The sequence below is a fragment of the Heptranchias perlo genome, chromosome 35, assembly GCF_035084215.1.
Source record: "Heptranchias perlo isolate sHepPer1 chromosome 35, sHepPer1.hap1, whole genome shotgun sequence".
NCBI classification, from domain to species: domain Eukaryota; kingdom Metazoa; phylum Chordata; class Chondrichthyes; order Hexanchiformes; family Hexanchidae; genus Heptranchias; species Heptranchias perlo.
In genome coordinates this window covers 9,794,600-9,816,100 of record NC_090359.1, presented here as the reverse complement: position 1 = coordinate 9,816,100, position 21,501 = coordinate 9,794,600, and the positions used below count along the sequence as shown (strand labels likewise).

Here is a 21,501-nt window from a genome sequence, read left to right as displayed (position 1 = left end):
TTTCGTGAAATCTTGCAGATCAATTAAAATGAGCATAAAACTCGAGGTACTCAATGCTGTGGAATTTTAATTCACTTAAGAATTATTAATTCTACAAGAAACTTGTTGAATTTTGAAACGCAGAGATGAAACAGGTTGATGAATGACGGGATCTGAAGTCTGTCAGATTTGAACCAATGAATGAATTTCTAATCTGTCACCTTAATCACCAGTTAGTAAAAATCACAATTGCTCTGCATCCAGTCCTCAAATAGTCTCCGTACAATAATATTCTGAAAGTGACAATCACCTGTTTTGTTGCTCTGCAGTTTTTGTTCAGGAAGAAGCTCGGCGAAGACATAAAATTAAAAGTTGGCGTCTGATAAATGCTTCCTCCCCGTCGGGGAATTAAACCCCTGACTCAGGCGGGGCAACTCACCACGATAAGAGAGAAAGAAAGAACGAAAGAAAGACAGAGTCAGTTGTCGTTGTCTAACAAAGAGAAGGAAATGTAAAAGGTTCTTTCAAGAGTGGCCCGTGGAAAATGAAACAAACTATCATCAAATAAATAGTTAAAAGAAATGCACTGATACATGAAGCATGTCTAACGCCATCTGGGATGAGTGCACGGTCAATGTAGCAGCTCCTCGTTAGTATAGTGGTGAGTATCCCCGCCTGTCACGCGGGAGACCGGGGTTCAATTCCCCGACGAGGAGATTAAATTTTCGCCGCCTTCAAAAGCTTTTATCTCCAATATTGGATGCGGAATATACAGTGAAAAACTGACTCGGAGTTTCCCACTTTCCCCAATTTAATTTCACTGATTTTCCAGCGGTTTTAAAATCTGCTCTCAGCGTCACTCTTCACCTCGATGTTCGACTGGCTTCTGTGATGGTGGGGATTTCGGGAGGAGGCCGAGATGGATCATCCACTCGGCACTTCTGGCTGAAGACGGTTTCTAAAACTTTGCACTCACGTGCTGGGCTTTACCATCATTGAGGATGGGGATGTTCATAGAGCCTCTTCCCGTTAGTTGTTTAATTATCCACCATCATTCACAAATGGGTGTGGCAGGACTGCAGAACTTTGATCTGATCCGTTGTTTGTGGGATCGCTAAGCTCTATCCACAGCATGCTGCTTCCACTGTTTGTCAAGTAGTCCTGTGTTACTTTCAGGTTATTGGTGTGTTTATGTAGCTAGGAATGTGTGTGTTTGTGTATGTGTGAATATGACTATGTCTGTCTCACTTGTTATATGCGTTTCTGAGTGTCTCTCTCTTTCTTTCTATCTGTCACTTTTTCCCTGCTCCCCAAATAATTTTTCTCTGGACCTTGACTAATAAAGAGATAGAAAGTAAGTCTTCTTTCAACAGTGGCATGTGGAAAGTTAAACAAATTGTCATCAAAGAAGTCGTTAAAATAGATTCACTGAAACGTGCATCCTTTTCATTGCTGTATGTAAGATCTTTCATGTCTGCGCCTGTTCCGAGACCTGTCTCTCTCTGTTTCGGGCTGGTGACAGCGCGATTCTGCGTTTTATTTCTTGCCCATCATTGTGGTTCTCACATCGAGCTGAAGCGTGAGGCAGAGAGCAGATATTTAAAATCGCTGTGAAATCAAATTGCAGAAGTGGGAAAGGCCGAGTCAGTTTTTCATTGTATTTTCAACATCCAATATTTCAGATAAATGAAAGTGAAGCTTCGAAAGCAGCAATAACCTCCTCGTCGGGGAATTGAACCCCGGTCTCCCGCGTGACAGGCGGGGATACTCACCACTATACTAACGAGGAATTGGTACAGACATTTACCGTATATTCACCAAAGATGCTTCACTTTTCAGTGAATCTGTTTGAACTGTTCATTTGATGACAGTTTGTTTCACTTTCCACGAACCACTGTTGAAAGAAAAATTACCGACCACTTTTGCATCACATGTTGGATCATGATGTGGGTAACGCGGGAGAGAGTGAGACAGAAAGAGACAGATCTTCTCAGGAAAATATAGAAAATATGAGGCACATACACAGACAGACAGACACACACACAGAAACAGACACACATGCACATGGATTGACTCAGAAATACTGAGAGTCAGAATATGGATAATTTGGCTGATTTTTGTTCTATTTCTGTCGTAGATTTCGTGAAATCTTGCAGATCAATTAAAATGAGCATAAAACTCGAGGTACTCAATGCTGTGGAATTTTAATTCACTTAAGAATTATTAATTCTACAAGAAACTTGTTGAATTTTGAAACGCAGAGATGAAACAGGTTGATGAATGACGGGATCTGAAGTCTGTCAGATTTGAACCAATGAATGAATTTCTAATCTGTCACCTTAATCACCAGTTAGTAAAAATCACAATTGCTCTGCATCCAGTCCTCAAATAGTCTCCGTACAATAATATTCTGAAAGTGACAATCACCTGTTTTGTTGCTCTGCAGTTTTTGTTCAGGAAGAAGCTCGGCGAAGACATAAAATTAAAAGTTGGCGTCTGATAAATGCTTCCTCCCCGTCGGGGAATGAAACCCCGGACGAAGGCGGGGCAACTCACCACGATAAGAGAGAAAGAAAGAACGAAAGAAAGACAGAGTCAGTTGTCGTTGTCTAACAAAGAGAAGGAAATGTAAAAGGTTCTTTCAAGAGTGGCCCGTGGAAAATGAAACAAACTATCATCAAATAAATAGTTAAAAGAAATGCACTGATACATGAAGCATGTCTAACGCCATCTGGGATGAGTGCACGGTCAATGTAGCAGCTCCTCGTTAGTATAGTGGTGAGTATCCCCGCCTGTCACGCGGGAGACCGGGGTTCAATTCCCCGACGAGGAGATTAAATTTTCGCCGCCTTCAAAAGCTTTTATCTCCAATATTGGATGCGGAATATACAGTGAAAAACTGACTCGGAGTTTCCCACTTTCCCCAATTTAATTTCACTGATTTTCCAGCGGTTTTAAAATCTGCTCTCAGCGTCACTCTTCACCTCGATGTTCGACTGGCTTCTGTGATGGTGGGGATTTCGGGAGGAGGCCGAGATGGATCATCCATTCGGCACTTCTGGCTGAAGACGGTTTCTAAAACTTTGCACTCACGTGCTGGGCTTTACCATCATTGAGGATGGGGATGTTCATAGAGCCTCTTCCCGTTAGTTGTTTAATTATCCACCATCATTCACAAATGGGTGTGGCAGGACTGCAGAACTTTGATCTGATCCGTTGTTTGTGGGATCGCTAAGCTCTATCCACAGCATGCTGCTTCCACTGTTTGTCAAGTAGTCCTGTGTTACTTTCAGGTTATTGGTGTGTTTATGTAGCTAGGAATGTGTGTGTTTGTGTATGTGTGAATATGACTATGTCTGTCTCACTTGTTATATGCGTTTCTGAGTGTCTCTCTCTTTCTTTCTATCTGTCACTTTTTCCCTGCTCCCCAAATAATTTTTCTCTGGACCTTGACTAATAAAGAGATAGAAAGTAAGTCTTCTTTCAACAGTGGCATGTGGAAAGTTAAACAAATTGTCATCAAAGAAGTCGTTAAAATAGATTCACTGAAACGTGCATCCTTTTCATTGCTGTATGTAAGATCTTTCATGTCTGCGCCTGTTCCGAGACCTGTCTCTCTCTGTTTCGGGCTGGTGACAGCGCGATTCTGCGTTTTATTTCTTGCCCATCATTGTGGTTCTCACATCGAGCTGAAGCGTGAGGCAGAGAGCAGATATTTAAAATCGCTGTGAAATCAAATTGCAGAAGTGGGAAAGGCCGAGTCAGTTTTTCATTGTATTTTCAACATCCAATATTTCAGATAAATGAAAGTGAAGCTTCGAAAGCAGCAATAACCTCCTCGTCGGGGAATTGAACCCCGGTCTCCCGCGTGACAGGCGGGGATACTCACCACTATACTAACGAGGAATTGGTACAGACATTTACCGTATATTCACCAAAGATGCTTCACTTTTCAGTGAATCTGTTTGAACTGTTCATTTGATGACAGTTTGTTTCACTTTCCACGAACCACTGTTGAAAGAAAAATTACCGACCACTTTTGCATCACATGTTGGATCATGATGTGGGTAACGCGGGAGAGAGTGAGACAGAAAGAGACAGATCTTCTCAGGAAAATATAGAAAATATGAGGCACATACACAGACAGACAGACACACACACAGAAACAGACACACATGCACATGGATTGACTCAGAAATACTGAGAGTCAGAATATGGATAATTTGGCTGATTTTTGTTCTATTTCTGTCGTAGATTTCGTGAAATCTTGCAGATCAATTAAAATGAGCATAAAACTCGAGGTACTCAATGCTGTGGAATTTTAATTCACTTAAGAATTATTAATTCTACAAGAAACTTGTTGAATTTTGAAACGCAGAGATGAAACAGGTTGATGAATGACGGGATCTGAAGTCTGTCAGATTTGAACCAATGAATGAATTTCTAATCTGTCACCTTAATCACCAGTTAGTAAAAATCACAATTGCTCTGCATCCAGTCCTCAAATAGTCTCCGTACAATAATATTCTGAAAGTGACAATCACCTGTTTTGTTGCTCTGCAGTTTTTGTTCAGGAAGAAGCTCGGCGAAGACATAAAATTAAAAGTTGGCGTCTGATAAATGCTTCCTCCCCGTCGGGGAATTAAACCCCTGACTCAGGCGGGGCAACTCACCACGATAAGAGAGAAAGAAAGAACGAAAGAAAGACAGAGTCAGTTGTCGTTGTCTAACAAAGAGAAGGAAATGTAAAAGGTTCTTTCAAGAGTGGCCCGTGGAAAATGAAACAAACTATCATCAAATAAATAGTTAAAAGAAATGCACTGATACATGAAGCATGTCTAACGCCATCTGGGATGAGTGCACGGTCAATGTAGCAGCTCCTCGTTAGTATAGTGGTGAGTATCCCCGCCTGTCACGCGGGAGACCGGGGTTCAATTCCCCGACGAGGAGATTAAATTTTCGCCGCCTTCAAAAGCTTTTATCTCCAATATTGGATGCGGAATATACAGTGAAAAACTGACTCGGAGTTTCCCACTTTCCCCAATTTAATTTCACTGATTTTCCAGCGGTTTTAAAATCTGCTCTCAGCGTCACTCTTCACCTCGATGTTCGACTGGCTTCTGTGATGGTGGGGATTTCGGGAGGAGGCCGAGATGGATCATCCACTCGGCACTTCTGGCTGAAGACGGTTTCTAAAACTTTGCACTCACGTGCTGGGCTTTACCATCATTGAGGATGGGGATGTTCATAGAGCCTCTTCCCGTTAGTTGTTTAATTATCCACCATCATTCACAAATGGGTGTGGCAGGACTGCAGAGCTTTGATCTGATCCGTTGTTTGTGGGATCGCTAAGCTCTCTCAACAGCATGCTGCTTCCACTGTTTGTCAAGTAGTCCTGTGTTACTTTCAGGTTATTGGTGTGTTTATGTAGCTAGGAATGTGTGTGTTTGTGTATGTGTGAATATGACTATGTCTGTCTCACTTGTTATATGCGTTTCTGAGTGTCTCTCTCTTTCTTTCTATCTGTCACTTTTTCCCTGCTCCCCAAATAATTTTTCTCTGGACCTTGACTAATAAAGAGATAGAAAGTAAGTCTTCTTTCAACAGTGGCATGTGGAAAGTTAAACAAATTGTCATCAAAATAGATTCACTGAAACGTGCATCCTTTTCATTGCTGTATGTAAGATCTTTCATGTCTGCGCCTGTTCCGAGACCTGTCTCTCTCTGTTTCGGGCTGGTGACAGCGCGATTCTGCGTTTTATTTCTTGCCCATCATTGTGGTTCTCACATCGAGCTGAAGCGTGAGGCAGAGAGCAGATATTTAAAATCGCTGTGAAATCAAATTGCAGAAGTGGGAAAGGCCGAGTCAGTTTTTCATTGTATTTTCAACATCCAATATTTCAGATAAATGAAAGTGAAGCTTCGAAAGCAGCAATAACCTCCTCGTCGGGGAATTGAACCCCGGTCTCCCGCGTGACAGGCGGGGATACTCACCACTATACTAACGAGGAATTGGTACAGACATTTACCGTATATTCACCAAAGATGCTTCACTTTTCAGTGAATCTGTTTGAACTGTTCATTTGATGACAGTTTGTTTCACTTTCCACGAACCACTGTTGAAAGAAAAATTACCGACCACTTTTGCATCACATGTTGGATCATGATGTGGGTAACGCGGGAGAGAGTGAGACAGAAAGAGACAGATCTTCTCAGGAAAATATAGAAAATATGAGGCACATACACAGACAGACAGACAGACACGCAGAAACAGACACACATGCACATGGATTGACTCAGAAATACTGAGAGTCAGAATATGGATAATTTGGCTGATTTTTGTTCTATTTCTGTCGTAGATTTCGTGAAATCTTGCAGATCAATTAAAATGAGCATAAAACTCGGGGTTACTCAATGCTGTGGAATTTTAATTCACTTAAGAATTATTAATTCTACAAGAAACTTGTTGAATTTTGAAACGCAGAGATGAAACAGGTTGATGAATGACGGGATCTGAAGTCTGTCAGATTTGAACCAATGAATGAATTTCTAATCTGTCACCTTAATCACCAGTTAGTAAAAATCACAATTGCTCTGCATCCAGTCCTCAAATAGTCTCCGTACAATAATATTCTGAAAGTGACAATCACCTGTTTTGTTGCTCTGCAGTTTTTGTTCAGGAAGAAGCTCGGCGAAGACATAAAATTAAAAGTTGGCGTCTGATAAATGCTTCCTCCCCGTCGGGGAATGAAACCCCGGACTAAGGCGGGGCAACTCACCACGATAAGAGAGAAAGAAAGAACGAAAGAAAGACAGAGTCAGTTGTCGTTGTCTAACAAAGAGAAGGAAATGTAAAAGGTTCTTTCAAGAGTGGCCCGTGGAAAATGAAACAAACTATCATCAAATAAATAGTTAAAAGAAATGCACTGATACATGAAGCATGTCTAACGCCATCTGGGATGAGTGCACGGTCAATGTAGCAGCTCCTCGTTAGTATAGTGGTGAGTATCCCCGCCTGTCACGCGGGAGACCGGGGTTCAATTCCCCGACGAGGAGATTAAATTTTCGCCGCCTTCAAAAGCTTTTATCTCCAATATTGGATGCGGAATATACAGTGAAAAACTGACTCGGAGTTTCCCACTTTCCCCAATTTAATTTCACTGATTTTCCAGCGGTTTTAAAATCTGCTCTCAGCGTCACTCTTCACCTCGATGTTCGACTGGCTTCTGTGATGGTGGGGATTTCGGGAGGAGGCCGAGATGGATCATCCACTCGGCACTTCTGGCTGAAGACGGTTTCTAAAACTTTGCACTCACGTGCTGGGCTTTACCATCATTGAGGATGGGGATGTTCATAGAGCCTCTTCCCGTTAGTTGTTTAATTATCCACCATCATTCACAAATGGGTGTGGCAGGACTGCAGAGCTTTGATCTGATCCGTTGTTTGTGGGATCGCTAAGCTCTCTCAACAGCATGCTGCTTCCACTGTTTGTCAAGTAGTCCCGTGTTACTTTCAGGTTATTGGTGTGTTTATGTAGCTAGGAATGTGTGTGTTTGTGTATGTGTGAATATGACTATGTCTGTCTCACTTGTTATATGCGTTTCTGAGTGTCTCTCTCTTTCTTTCTATCTGTCACTTTTTCCCTGCTCCCCAAATAATTTTTCTCTGGACCTTGACTAATAAAGAGATAGAAAGTAAGTCTTCTTTCAACAGTGGCATGTGGAAAGTTAAACAAATTGTCATCAAAATAGATTCACTGAAACGTGCATCCTTTTCATTGCTGTATGTAAGATCTTTCATGTCTGCGCCTGTTCCGAGACCTGTCTCTCTCTGTTTCGGGCTGGTGACAGCGCGATTCTGCGTTTTATTTCTTGCCCATCATTGTGGTTCTCACATCGAGCTGAAGCGTGAGGCAGAGAGCAGATATTTAAAATCGCTGTGAAATCAAATTGCAGAAGTGGGAAAGGCCGAGTCAGTTTTTCATTGTATTTTCAACATCCAATATTTCAGATAAATGAAAGTGAAGCTTCGAAAGCAGCAATAACCTCCTCGTCGGGGAATTGAACCCCGGTCTCCCGCGTGACAGGCGGGGATACTCACCACTATACTAACGAGGAATTGGTACAGACATTTACCGTATATTCACCAAAGATGCTTCACTTTTCAGTGAATCTGTTTGAACTGTTCATTTGATGACAGTTTGTTTCACTTTCCACGAACCACTGTTGAAAGAAAAATTACCGACCACTTTTGCATCACATGTTGGATCATGATGTGGGTAACGCGGGAGAGAGTGAGACAGAAAGAGACAGATCTTCTCAGGAAAATATAGAAAATATGAGGCACATACACAGACAGACAGACACACACACAGAAACAGACACACATGCACATGGATTGACTCAGAAATACTGAGAGTCAGAATATGGATAATTTGGCTGATTTTTGTTCTATTTCTGTCGTAGATTTCGTGAAATCTTGCAGATCAATTAAAATGAGCATAAAACTCGAGGTACTCAATGCTGTGGAATTTTAATTCACTTAAGAATTATTAATTCTACAAGAAACTTGTTGAATTTTGAAACGCAGAGATGAAACAGGTTGATGAATGACGGGATCTGAAGTCTGTCAGATTTGAACCAATGAATGAATTTCTAATCTGTCACCTTAATCACCAGTTAGTAAAAATCACAATTGCTCTGCATCCAGTCCTCAAATAGTCTCCGTACAATAATATTCTGAAAGTGACAATCACCTGTTTTGTTGCTCTGCAGTTTTTGTTCAGGAAGAAGCTCGGCGAAGACATAAAATTAAAAGTTGGCGTCTGATAAATGCTTCCTCCCCGTCGGGGAATGAAACCCCGGACGAAGGCGGGGCAACTCACCACGATAAGAGAGAAAGAAAGAACGAAAGAAAGACAGAGTCAGTTGTCGTTGTCTAACAAAGAGAAGGAAATGTAAAAGGTTCTTTCAAGAGTGGCCCGTGGAAAATGAAACAAACTATCATCAAATAAATAGTTAAAAGAAATGCACTGATACATGAAGCATGTCTAACGCCATCTGGGATGAGTGCACGGTCAATGTAGCAGCTCCTCGTTAGTATAGTGGTGAGTATCCCCGCCTGTCACCGGGGTTCAATTCCCCGACGAGGAGATTAAATTTTCGCCGCCTTCAAAAGCTTTTATCTCCAATATTGGATGCGGAATATACAGTGAAAAACTGACTCGGAGTTTCCCACTTTCCCCAATTTAATTTCACTGATTTTCCAGCGGTTTTAAAATCTGCTCTCAGCGTCACTCTTCACCTCGATGTTCGACTGGCTTCTGTGATGGTGGGGATTTCGGGAGGAGGCCGAGATGGATCATCCATTCGGCACTTCTGGCTGAAGACGGTTTCTAAAACTTTGCACTCACGTGCTGGGCTTTACCATCATTGAGGATGGGGATGTTCATAGAGCCTCTTCCCGTTAGTTGTTTAATTATCCACCATCATTCACAAATGGGTGTGGCAGGACTGCAGAACTTTGATCTGATCCGTTGTTTGTGGGATCGCTAAGCTCTATCCACAGCATGCTGCTTCCACTGTTTGTCAAGTAGTCCTGTGTTACTTTCAGGTTATTGGTGTGTTTATGTAGCTAGGAATGTGTGTGTTTGTGTATGTGTGAATATGACTATGTCTGTCTCACTTGTTATATGCGTTTCTGAGTGTCTCTCTCTTTCTTTCTATCTGTCACTTTTTCCCTGCTCCCCAAATAATTTTTCTCTGGACCTTGACTAATAAAGAGATAGAAAGTAAGTCTTCTTTCAACAGTGGCATGTGGAAAGTTAAACAAATTGTCATCAAAGAAGTCGTTAAAATAGATTCACTGAAACGTGCATCCTTTTCATTGCTGTATGTAAGATCTTTCATGTCTGCGCCTGTTCCGAGACCTGTCTCTCTCTGTTTCGGGCTGGTGACAGCGCGATTCTGCGTTTTATTTCTTGCCCATCATTGTGGTTCTCACATCGAGCTGAAGCGTGAGGCAGAGAGCAGATATTTAAAATCGCTGTGAAATCAAATTGCAGAAGTGGGAAAGGCCGAGTCAGTTTTTCATTGTATTTTCAACATCCAATATTTCAGATAAATGAAAGTGAAGCTTCGAAAGCAGCAATAACCTCCTCGTCGGGGAATTGAACCCCGGTCTCCCGCGTGACAGGCGGGGATACTCACCACTATACTAACGAGGAATTGGTACAGACATTTACCGTATATTCACCAAAGATGCTTCACTTTTCAGTGAATCTGTTTGAACTGTTCATTTGATGACAGTTTGTTTCACTTTCCACGAACCACTGTTGAAAGAAAAATTACCGACCACTTTTGCATCACATGTTGGATCATGATGTGGGTAACGCGGGAGAGAGTGAGACAGAAAGAGACAGATCTTCTCAGGAAAATATAGAAAATATGAGGCACATACACAGACAGACAGACAGACACACAGAAACAGACACACATGCACATGGATTGACTCAGAAATACTGAGAGTCAGAATATGGATAATTTGGCTGATTTTTGTTCTATTTCTGTCGTAGATTTCGTGAAATCTTGCAGATCAATTAAAATGAGCATAAAACTCGAGGTACTCAATGCTGTGGAATTTTAATTCACTTAAGAATTATTAATTCTACAAGAAACTTGTTGAATTTTGAAACGCAGAGATGAAACAGGTTGATGAATGACGGGATCTGAAGTCTGTCAGATTTGAACCAATGAATGAATTTCTAATCTGTCACCTTAATCACCAGTTAGTAAAAATCACAATTGCTCTGCATCCAGTCCTCAAATAGTCTCCGTACAATAATATTCTGAAAGTGACAATCACCTGTTTTGTTGCTCTGCAGTTTTTGTTCAGGAAGAAGCTCGGCGAAGACATAAAATTAAAAGTTGGCGTCTGATAAATGCTTCCTCCCCGTCGGGGAATTAAACCCCTGACTCAGGCGGGGCAACTCACCACGATAAGAGAGAAAGAAAGAACGAAAGAAAGACAGAGTCAGTTGTCGTTGTCTAACAAAGAGAAGGAAATGTAAAAGGTTCTTTCAAGAGTGGCCCGTGGAAAATGAAACAAACTATCATCAAATAAATAGTTAAAAGAAATGCACTGATACATGAAGCATGTCTAACGCCATCTGGGATGAGTGCACGGTCAATGTAGCAGCTCCTCGTTAGTATAGTGGTGAGTATCCCCGCCTGTCACGCGGGAGACCGGGGTTCAATTCCCCGACGAGGAGATTAAATTTTCGCCGCCTTCAAAAGCTTTTATCTCCAATATTGGATGCGGAATATACAGTGAAAAACTGACTCGGAGTTTCCCACTTTCCCCAATTTAATTTCACTGATTTTCCAGCGGTTTTAAAATCTGCTCTCAGCGTCACTCTTCACCTCGATGTTCGACTGGCTTCTGTGATGGTGGGGATTTCGGGAGGAGGCCGAGATGGATCATCCACTCGGCACTTCTGGCTGAAGACGGTTTCTAAAACTTTGCACTCACGTGCTGGGCTTTACCATCATTGAGGATGGGGATGTTCATAGAGCCTCTTCCCGTTAGTTGTTTAATTATCCACCATCATTCACAAATGGGTGTGGCAGGACTGCAGAGCTTTGATCTGATCCGTTGTTTGTGGGATCGCTAAGCTCTCTCAACAGCATGCTGCTTCCACTGTTTGTCAAGTAGTCCTGTGTTACTTTCAGGTTATTGGTGTGTTTATGTAGCTAGGAATGTGTGTGTTTGTGTATGTGTGAATATGACTATGTCTGTCTCACTTGTTATATGCGTTTCTGAGTGTCTCTCTCTTTCTTTCTATCTGTCACTTTTTCCCTGCTCCCCAAATAATTTTTCTCTGGACCTTGACTAATAAAGAGATAGAAAGTAAGTCTTCTTTCAACAGTGGCATGTGGAAAGTTAAACAAATTGTCATCAAAATAGATTCACTGAAACGTGCATCCTTTTCATTGCTGTATGTAAGATCTTTCATGTCTGCGCCTGTTCCGAGACCTGTCTCTCTCTGTTTCGGGCTGGTGACAGCGCGATTCTGCGTTTTATTTCTTGCCCATCATTGTGGTTCTCACATCGAGCTGAAGCGTGAGGCAGAGAGCAGATATTTAAAATCGCTGTGAAATCAAATTGCAGAAGTGGGAAAGGCCGAGTCAGTTTTTCATTGTATTTTCAACATCCAATATTTCAGATAAATGAAAGTGAAGCTTCGAAAGCAGCAATAACCTCCTCGTCGGGGAATTGAACCCCGGTCTCCCGCGTGACAGGCGGGGATACTCACCACTATACTAACGAGGAATTGGTACAGACATTTACCGTATATTCACCAAAGATGCTTCACTTTTCAGTGAATCTGTTTGAACTGTTCATTTGATGACAGTTTGTTTCACTTTCCACGAACCACTGTTGAAAGAAAAATTACCGACCACTTTTGCATCACATGTTGGATCATGATGTGGGTAACGCGGGAGAGAGTGAGACAGAAAGAGACAGATCTTCTCAGGAAAATATAGAAAATATGAGGCACATACACAGACAGACAGACAGACACGCAGAAACAGACACACATGCACATGGATTGACTCAGAAATACTGAGAGTCAGAATATGGATAATTTGGCTGATTTTTGTTCTATTTCTGTCGTAGATTTCGTGAAATCTTGCAGATCAATTAAAATGAGCATAAAACTCGGGGTTACTCAATGCTGTGGAATTTTAATTCACTTAAGAATTATTAATTCTACAAGAAACTTGTTGAATTTTGAAACGCAGAGATGAAACAGGTTGATGAATGACGGGATCTGAAGTCTGTCAGATTTGTACCAATGAATGAATTTCTAATCTGTCACCTTAATCACCAGTTAGTAAAAATCACAATTGCTCTGCATCCAGTCCTCAAATAGTCTCCGTACAATAATATTCTGAAAGTGACAATCACCTGTTTTGTTGCTCTGCAGTTTTTGTTCAGGAAGAAGCTCGGCGAAGACATAAAATTAAAAGTTGGCGTCTGATAAATGCTTCCTCCCCGTCGGGGAATGAAACCCCGGACTAAGGCGGGGCAACTCACCACGATAAGAGAGAAAGAAAGAACGAAAGAAAGACAGAGTCAGTTGTCGTTGTCTAACAAAGAGAAGGAAATGTAAAAGGTTCTTTCAAGAGTGGCCCGTGGAAAATGAAACAAACTATCATCAAATAAATAGTTAAAAGAAATGCACTGATACATGAAGCATGTCTAACGCCATCTGGGATGAGTGCACGGTCAATGTAGCAGCTCCTCGTTAGTATAGTGGTGAGTATCCCCGCCTGTCACGCGGGAGACCGGGGTTCAATTCCCCGACGAGGAGATTAAATTTTCGCCGCCTTCAAAAGCTTTTATCTCCAATATTGGATGCGGAATATACAGTGAAAAACTGACTCGGAGTTTCCCACTTTCCCCAATTTAATTTCACTGATTTTCCAGCGGTTTTAAAATCTGCTCTCAGCGTCACTCTTCACCTCGATGTTCGACTGGCTTCTGTGATGGTGGGGATTTCGGGAGGAGGCCGAGATGGATCATCCACTCGGCACTTCTGGCTGAAGACGGTTTCTAAAACTTTGCACTCACGTGCTGGGCTTTACCATCATTGAGGATGGGGATGTTCATAGAGCCTCTTCCCGTTAGTTGTTTAATTATCCACCATCATTCACAAATGGGTGTGGCAGGACTGCAGAGCTTTGATCTGATCCGTTGTTTGTGGGATCGCTAAGCTCTCTCAACAGCATGCTGCTTCCACTGTTTGTCAAGTAGTCCCGTGTTACTTTCAGGTTATTGGTGTGTTTATGTAGCTAGGAATGTGTGTGTTTGTGTATGTGTGAATATGACTATGTCTGTCTCACTTGTTATATGCGTTTCTGAGTGTCTCTCTCTTTCTTTCTATCTGTCACTTTTTCCCTGCTCCCCAAATAATTTTTCTCTGGACCTTGACTAATAAAGAGATAGAAAGTAAGTCTTCTTTCAACAGTGGCATGTGGAAAGTTAAACAAATTGTCATCAAAATAGATTCACTGAAACGTGCATCCTTTTCATTGCTGTATGTAAGATCTTTCATGTCTGCGCCTGTTCCGAGACCTGTCTCTCTCTGTTTCGGGCTGGTGACAGCGCGATTCTGCGTTTTATTTCTTGCCCATCATTGTGGTTCTCACATCGAGCTGAAGCGTGAGGCAGAGAGCAGATATTTAAAATCGCTGTGAAATCAAATTGCAGAAGTGGGAAAGGCCGAGTCAGTTTTTCATTGTATTTTCAACATCCAATATTTCAGATAAATGAAAGTGAAGCTTCGAAAGCAGCAATAACCTCCTCGTCGGGGAATTGAACCCCGGTCTCCCGCGTGACAGGCGGGGATACTCACCACTATACTAACGAGGAATTGGTACAGACATTTACCGTATATTCACCAAAGATGCTTCACTTTTCAGTGAATCTGTTTGAACTGTTCATTTGATGACAGTTTGTTTCACTTTCCACGAACCACTGTTGAAAGAAAAATTACCGACCACTTTTGCATCACATGTTGGATCATGATGTGGGTAACGCGGGAGAGAGTGAGACAGAAAGAGACAGATCTTCTCAGGAAAATATAGAAAATATGAGGCACATACACAGACAGACAGACAGACACACATACACATGGATTGACTCAGAAATACTGAGTCAGAATATGGATAATTTGGCTGATTTTTGTTCTATTTCTGTCGTAGATTTCGTGAAATCTTGCAGATCAATTAAAATGAGCATAAAACTCGAGGTACTCAATGCTGTGGAATTTTAATTCACTTAAGAATTATTAATTCTACAAGAAACTTGTTGAAGTTTGAAACGCAGAGATGAAACAGGTTGATGAATGACGGGATCTGAAGTCTGTCAGATTTGAACCTCCGCGGGGGAAATGAATGAATTTCGAATTTGTCACCTAACCCACCAGTTGGTAAAAATCACAATTGCTCTGCATCCAGTCCTCAAATAGTCTCCGTACAATAATATTCTGAAAGTGACAATCACCTGTTTTTTTGCTCTGTAGTTTTTGTTTCGGAAGAAGCTCTGCGAAGACATAAAATTAAAAGTTAGCGTCTGAAAACTGCTACCTCCCAGTCGGGGTATTAAACCCCGGATGAAGGTGGGGCAACTCACGAGAAGAGAGAAAGAAAGAACGAAAGAAAGACAGAGTCAGTTGTCGTTGTCCAACAAAGAGATGGAAATGTAAATGGTTCTTTCAAGAGTGGCCCGTGGAAAATGAAACAAACTGTCATCAAATAAATAGTTAAAAGAAATGCACTGATACGTGAAGCATGTCTGACACCATCTGGGATGAGTGCACAGTCAATGCAGCAGTTTCTCGTTAGTATAGTGGTGAGTGTTCCTGCCTGTTACGCGAGAGACCGGGGTTCAATTCCCCGACGGGGAGATTAAACTTTCGCCGCCTTGAAAAGCTTTTTCTCACATTTATCTCCAATATTGGATGCGGAATATACAGTGCAAAACTGACTCGGAGTTTCCCACTTTCCCCAATTTAATTTCACTGACATTCCAGCGGTTTTAAAATCTGCTCTCAGCTTCACTCTTCACCTCGATGTTCGACTGGTTTCTGTGATGGTGGGGATTTCGGGAGGAGGCCGAGATGGATCATCCACTCGGCACTTCTGGCTGAAGACGGTTTCTGAAACTTTGCACTCACACGCTGGGCTTTACCATCATTGAGGATGGGGATGTTCATAGAGCCTCTTCCCATTAGTTGTTTAATTATCCACCATCATTCACAAATGGGTGTGGCAGGACTGCAGAGCTTTGATCTGATCCGTTGTTTGTGGGATCGCTTCGCTCTGTCTGCAGCATGCTGTTTGTCAAGTAGTCCTGTGTTACTTTCATGTTATTGGTGTGTGTATGTTTGTGTGTATATGTCTGTGTGTGAGTGTTTATGTAGCTAGCATGTGGGCCTCCATTTTTACAGCTTTTTTATTTTAAACTCTTGGGGGCCGGGATTCCTGGGCCTTCTCCTTCACACCACATGAGAGGAGGCGAGAAGGCCCGAAACAGCAGGTAATTGCCTTTATAGCACAGCTTGTGGGCCCGGAGGAACAGGAGTGCTTCCCCCTGGCCCAACAAGCCAACCTGCCGTGATTCCACACAGGCGATCGGCCGACCCCCTCCAAATCTCCGACACCCCTGCACGAGCTACGAACCCCATGATCTCCGACCCCCGCGATGACCCCCGACCCCCGATGACTGACTCGCCGATGCCCCCGATGACTGACCCACCCATGACCTCTTGACCCCCGTGACCCCCCTCCCCGATAAAATCATGCCCAATGAGTTTGATTCCCGTTGTGTTTTCTCTCTGTCGGTTTGCTGATAAACGTTTAACTCGCGGCCTGTTCCCGTCATTGATCACAAGTAGTAACAGACAGAGCGGGTCTGACCGCCCCGAGATGTGGAAAAGACATCAGTTCAGGACAAATGCCTCAAATCAAATGGTCTCCCGGCACCGAGAGAGACAAATTCCAGAGAAAAAGGCAGAAGAGAAAAGAGAAATAAAAACTCAATAAAGACACTATCAATATTTCCCATTCTTGATGCCTGTCTATTTCTTCCCCAACCTTTCTGTGCCGGTTAAAATTTCAGTGTAAATAAATGCGAGAATCGACTCAAAGAACGAGAACAGAGCAACAAAAATCACCGAACACAGAATCAAACCCAGAGACCTTTAGATCTTCAATCTCACGCTCTCCAAACTCAACTATTTCGGCTCCACTGTAAATTGGACTTTGTGACATCACCTTGGACAAAAATATAAACCGGGTGGAATTTCCCCTCCCGCTTATTCCTCACTCTGGGGGAATGGGACCCGGTCAGATCTCGGAGCTCAGGTTATGTTCATGTTCAGCTGATGATATCTTAATATTATCTTGTGTTTGGCCTCATTTAATCAGGTTCATGGGCACTTTCTTCCATCATCCCTTCTCCCTGAAAGGAATGTGGTGCAGCGGTTGTCAAATTTAACAGGAAAAATCAATTATCGCCCGCTTTTCACACGAGAAGAAACTCATCCTGGAGATTCACGCGGAGCAATCTCCCAAATAATGGTCCCGCCCGGGATTGAATCAGAGACCTTTCATGAGTGATGTAAACATGATAACCGCTGCACGAGGGAAACCACTGCTCAATTTAAGGCAGCGTGTGCCTTCTCCGTTAAACAACTTCTGTCCCACACTTAAAGCTCTCATTCCATCTCTTTCTCAAACATTTCACTGATCAAAACTTCACAAGTCACAGAGGAAAAAGACTTAATTTCAACATCATTAAACTCCCGAAGGAGCTGCGGGGACAGACTGAGCGGTGTAACTGAGTACAGAGATACAGAGAGACACCAGCAGAGGGAGGGAGAGAGCGGTGTTACTGAGTACAGAGATACAGAGAGACACCAGCAGAGGGAGGTAGAGAGCGGTGTAACTGAGTACAGAGATACAGAGAGACACCAGCAGACGGAGGTAGAGAGCGGTGTAACTGGGAATAGAGATACAGAGAGACACCAGCAGAGGGAGGTAGAGAGCGGTGTAACTGAGTACAGAGATACAGAGAGACACCAGCAGAGGGAGGTAGAGTGCGGTGTAACTGAGTACAGAGATACAGAGAGACACCAGCAGAGGGAGGTAGAGTGCGGTGTAACTGAGTACAGAGATACAGAGAGACACCAGCAGAGGGAGGTAGAGAGCGGTGTAACTGAGTAAAGAGAGACAGCGAGACACCAGCAGAGTGTCCAGGAAACCAACCTTTTATCTGAAATCTGAGGCGAGATATAAACTGCACAGAGTAGAGGAAGCATTACTGTGTATCTAACCCGTGTTGTACCTGCCCTGGGAGTGTTTGATTTGACAGTGTGGAGGAAGCTTCATTCTGCATATAACCCGTGCTGTACCTGTCCTGGGAGTGTTTGATGGGGCAGTTCAGATGGAACTTTAATCAGTCTCTCCACATAACTGAAGTCCCTCATCCCTGGTACCATTCTAATAAATCTCCTGTGCACCCTCTCTAAGGCCTTGACATCCTTCTTCATGTTTCGTGCCCAGAATTAAACACAATACTCCAGCTGAGGCCTCACCAGTGTTTTATAAAGGTTTTGTATCAATTCCTTGCTTTTGTATTCAATGCCTCAATTAATAAAGCAAAGGGCCCCATTTGCTTTTTTAACTGCCTTCTCAACTTGTCCTGCCACCTTCAAAGATTTGTGTAACTACACCCCCAGGTCTCTCTATTCCTGCACTCCCTTTAAAATTGTGCCATTTCGTTTAAATTGCCTCTCCTCATTCTTCCTACCAAAATGTATCAATTCACAATTCTCTGCATTAAATTTCATCTGCCCATTTCACCAGTCTGTCTCTGTCCTCCTGAAGTCTGTTACCATCCTCAACATTGTTTATTACATTTCTGAGTTTCGTGTCATCTGCAAACTTTGAAATTATACCCTGTACTCCCAAGTCCCGGTCATTAATATATATCAAAAAGATCAGTGGTCCTAATACCGAGCCCTGGGGGACACCACTGTATACTTGCCTCCAGTCTGAAAAACAACCGTTCACCACTACTCTCTGTTTTCTGCTCCTTAGCCAATTTTGTATCCATGCTGCCATTGTCCGTTTAATCCCATGGGCTTCAATTTTTCTAACAAGTCTATTGTGTGATACTTTATCCTCCCTTAATCTCTCCCTGCATAGAAACTCCCCGACCCATATTCATGGCCACCCCCTCGACCTTGCCATCTCACGTGGTCTCTCTTCTCCTGATCGTGTCAATCATGGATAAGGCCATCTCTGATCACTTCCTTGTAACCCTCTCCACCCACATGGAATCAGAGAATCATAGAAAGGTCACAGCATGGAAGGAGGCCATTTGGCACATCGAGTCCTTACCGGCTCCATGCAAGATCAATCCAGCTGGTCCCCCTCCCCCAATGCACATCATAGAATGAACTCAGGAATCCCACGCCACTTTCTATGAGCGGTAACAGGCTGCGGTTATGGTGCAGACCGGGACCCAGGGCTGAGGCTGTGGTCATCAGTTACTCTGGGAGTGGCACAGTCGGGTTCATGACTAGCCGGGGGTGAGAGTAACACCAGAGAGTCAGGCTGGTGTTCAGAAGGGTGTGGGTTCCAGCTCCCGTTCCAGGACTGGGACACATGATCCAGACTGACTGTGTCGTGCTGAGAGGGAGCTGCATCGTGAGAGGTGCTGTCCTTTGAATGAGGTGTTTAATGGGGGTCCCTTCTTTCTGCTCCGAGGTGTAAAAGATCCCGTGGCAATTTGTGAAGAGCAGGGAGTTCTCCCGGTGTCCTGGCCAACATTCTTCCCTCGACCATCAGCACCCAACAAACAGGAGATCGGCTCAATATCTCATCACTGTTTGTGGGATCTTGCTGTACACAACTTGTCTGCTACCTTCTCTTAAAAACGATAGTGACTGATCTTCGAGAGAAGTGCGTTGGGATGTCCTGAGGATGTGAAAGGTGCTATACAAATGCAAGTTCCTTGTTTCTCACAGGGGGCCGTGTCTCGTTCCTCGTCTCATTGAGACTCTCAGTTAATTGGTCCGTTCTCTGCGCAGATGGGGCCCGACTCACTGAGTGTTTCCAGATTGTTCTGTGTGTGTTTCACTCAGACTCGGGTTTTACAGTAAATAATAAAAGGACTGTAGTCAAACACTTGGCCATGAGCTGCTGCCCAACCTGTCGTGACATTGTTGCTTGCTTCCCTTCAGTTTTTGGTGCACTGTCGCCTGAAGACCCGTGGTTTGCCTCATTTCTCAGTGTGATTGTGGGACTGACACAGAAGTGAGAGAGAAAGCAGCAGCCACAGCCTGGACTGCAGGCAAATTGGGAGGCTGAAACTAAAAGTTCACTATTCCCACACCGGGAATCGAAGCCGTGCCGCCTGGGTGAAAACCAAGAATCATAACCGCTAGACCACATGGGAACTGAAACAAAACACCAGCAGGAAGGGCACTGAGACTACAACCGGAAAGTTAACGGACGATTCAAAGGAGGTATTCACAATTATGAAAGGTTTTGACAGAGTGTGTAAAGAGAAATTGTTTCCAGTGATGGAATGGTTAATAACCAGAGGACACAGATTTCAGATAAATTGAAAGAAATCATTGGGGGATTTGGAGAGATTTTTTTACACAGCGAGTTGTTATGATCTGGAATGCACTGCCTGAAAGGGAGGTGGAAGCAGGTTCAATAGTAACTTTCAAAAGGGAATTGGATAAATAGTTGACGTGTAATAAATTGCAGGGCTGTGGGGAAAGAGCCGGGGAGTGGGACTAACCCACTTCCTTCTGTGTTCATCCCTGGAAAAAACCCTCCCCCAGGTCACTTACAACGGCACTTTCAAATTCCCAACTCTCTGGACTTTGGCCCTCCATTCACCACGACATTTCTGCAGCTACTGATTTGCTCAATCACACCCTCACCTCCACCTTTGACGCTCTTGTACCCATTAAAACCATCACTCTCCCTCACCCTGGTCAATCCCCCTGGGTCTGCCCTCATTTCTGCTTCCTTAAGTCCAAGGGACACAGCTTTGAAAGTTTATGGTGGACAACTGCTTTGGCCATTCATCGCCAGATCTGGCTGGACCACATAAAGCACTATCGGGTCCTGTCTCCTCTGACAAAACTGCTCACTATTCCAGGATCATCCTGGAATGTAAAGATAACCCCCGACTTCTCTTCTCCACTACAAACCGTCTTCTTAAACCCCTCTCCCATCATTCCTTCATCCTCACCTCCAACAAAAAGTGCAATGAGCTCATGGACTTCTTTGTCACTAAGATTGAGACCATCCATTCAGCTGCCTCTGCCACTCCCCTCCCTTCCCCGAGCTCACCAAGTTTCTCTCCTATCTCCCCTCATGCCCTCTCTGAGCTCATCTTGACAATGAGACCCACCTCCTGCTCCCTCGACCCTATTCCCAACAATCTGCTGACCAAACAACCTCCCTTCCTGGCCCCATGTTAGCTGACATTGTTAATGGTCTCCTCTCCTCAGGTACTGTCCCCCTCCCCATCAAATCTGCCGTCATCACCCTCCTTCTCAAAAGACCCACCCTTGACCCCTGTGTCCTTGTAAACTACCACCCCATCTCCCACCTCCCTTTCCTCTCCAAAGTCTTGTCACCTCCCAAATCCATGTCCATCTTTCCCACAACACCATGTTTGAATCCCTCCAATCAGGTTTCCACTCCTGCCACTGTCCTGAAACGGTCCTTGTCAAAGTCACAAATGACATCCTCTGTGACAGTGTAGAGGGAGATTTAATCTTGATCTAACACTTGATGCACCTGCCCCCGGAATGTTTGATGACACAGTGTAGAGGGAGCTTTACTCTGCCATGTACTATACAGTATCAGTCTGTGATGGAGCAGAGCCCTGCTCTTTAATAGAAATTATTCTTTCGATCAGCCA

At 43.4% G+C, this 21,501-nt stretch overlaps 13 non-coding genes across 13 annotated transcripts; 6 read left to right on the top strand and 7 right to left on the bottom strand.

Annotated features, from left to right (window-relative positions):
• The first annotated feature begins 623 nt into the window (after window positions 1-623).
• On the top strand, window positions 624-695 carry trnad-guc (transfer RNA aspartic acid (anticodon GUC)). Its single transcript has one exon. It is a non-coding gene; the product is annotated as a tRNA-Asp (tRNA).
• Window positions 696-1,696: 1,001 nt separating this feature from the next.
• On the bottom strand, window positions 1,697-1,768 carry trnad-guc (transfer RNA aspartic acid (anticodon GUC)). Its single transcript has one exon. It is a non-coding gene; the product is annotated as a tRNA-Asp (tRNA).
• A 972-nt stretch (window positions 1,769-2,740) lies between these two features.
• On the top strand, window positions 2,741-2,812 carry trnad-guc (transfer RNA aspartic acid (anticodon GUC)). The gene has a single exon. It is a non-coding gene; the product is annotated as a tRNA-Asp (tRNA).
• A 1,001-nt stretch (window positions 2,813-3,813) lies between these two features.
• On the bottom strand, window positions 3,814-3,885 carry trnad-guc (transfer RNA aspartic acid (anticodon GUC)). Its single transcript has one exon. It is a non-coding gene; the product is annotated as a tRNA-Asp (tRNA).
• A 972-nt stretch (window positions 3,886-4,857) lies between these two features.
• Window positions 4,858-4,929, top strand: trnad-guc (transfer RNA aspartic acid (anticodon GUC)). The gene has a single exon. It is a non-coding gene; the product is annotated as a tRNA-Asp (tRNA).
• Window positions 4,930-5,918: 989 nt separating this feature from the next.
• trnad-guc (transfer RNA aspartic acid (anticodon GUC)) lies at window positions 5,919-5,990 on the bottom strand. The gene has a single exon. It is a non-coding gene; the product is annotated as a tRNA-Asp (tRNA).
• Window positions 5,991-6,963: 973 nt separating this feature from the next.
• trnad-guc (transfer RNA aspartic acid (anticodon GUC)) lies at window positions 6,964-7,035 on the top strand. The gene has a single exon. It is a non-coding gene; the product is annotated as a tRNA-Asp (tRNA).
• A 989-nt stretch (window positions 7,036-8,024) lies between these two features.
• On the bottom strand, window positions 8,025-8,096 carry trnad-guc (transfer RNA aspartic acid (anticodon GUC)). The gene has a single exon. It is a non-coding gene; the product is annotated as a tRNA-Asp (tRNA).
• A 2,036-nt stretch (window positions 8,097-10,132) lies between these two features.
• Window positions 10,133-10,204, bottom strand: trnad-guc (transfer RNA aspartic acid (anticodon GUC)). The gene has a single exon. It is a non-coding gene; the product is annotated as a tRNA-Asp (tRNA).
• Window positions 10,205-11,176: 972 nt separating this feature from the next.
• trnad-guc (transfer RNA aspartic acid (anticodon GUC)) lies at window positions 11,177-11,248 on the top strand. The gene has a single exon. It is a non-coding gene; the product is annotated as a tRNA-Asp (tRNA).
• Window positions 11,249-12,237: 989 nt separating this feature from the next.
• trnad-guc (transfer RNA aspartic acid (anticodon GUC)) lies at window positions 12,238-12,309 on the bottom strand. The gene has a single exon. It is a non-coding gene; the product is annotated as a tRNA-Asp (tRNA).
• Window positions 12,310-13,282: 973 nt separating this feature from the next.
• trnad-guc (transfer RNA aspartic acid (anticodon GUC)) lies at window positions 13,283-13,354 on the top strand. The gene has a single exon. It is a non-coding gene; the product is annotated as a tRNA-Asp (tRNA).
• Window positions 13,355-14,343: 989 nt separating this feature from the next.
• On the bottom strand, window positions 14,344-14,415 carry trnad-guc (transfer RNA aspartic acid (anticodon GUC)). Its single transcript has one exon. It is a non-coding gene; the product is annotated as a tRNA-Asp (tRNA).
• Between the last annotated feature and the right edge of the window lie 7,086 nt (window positions 14,416-21,501).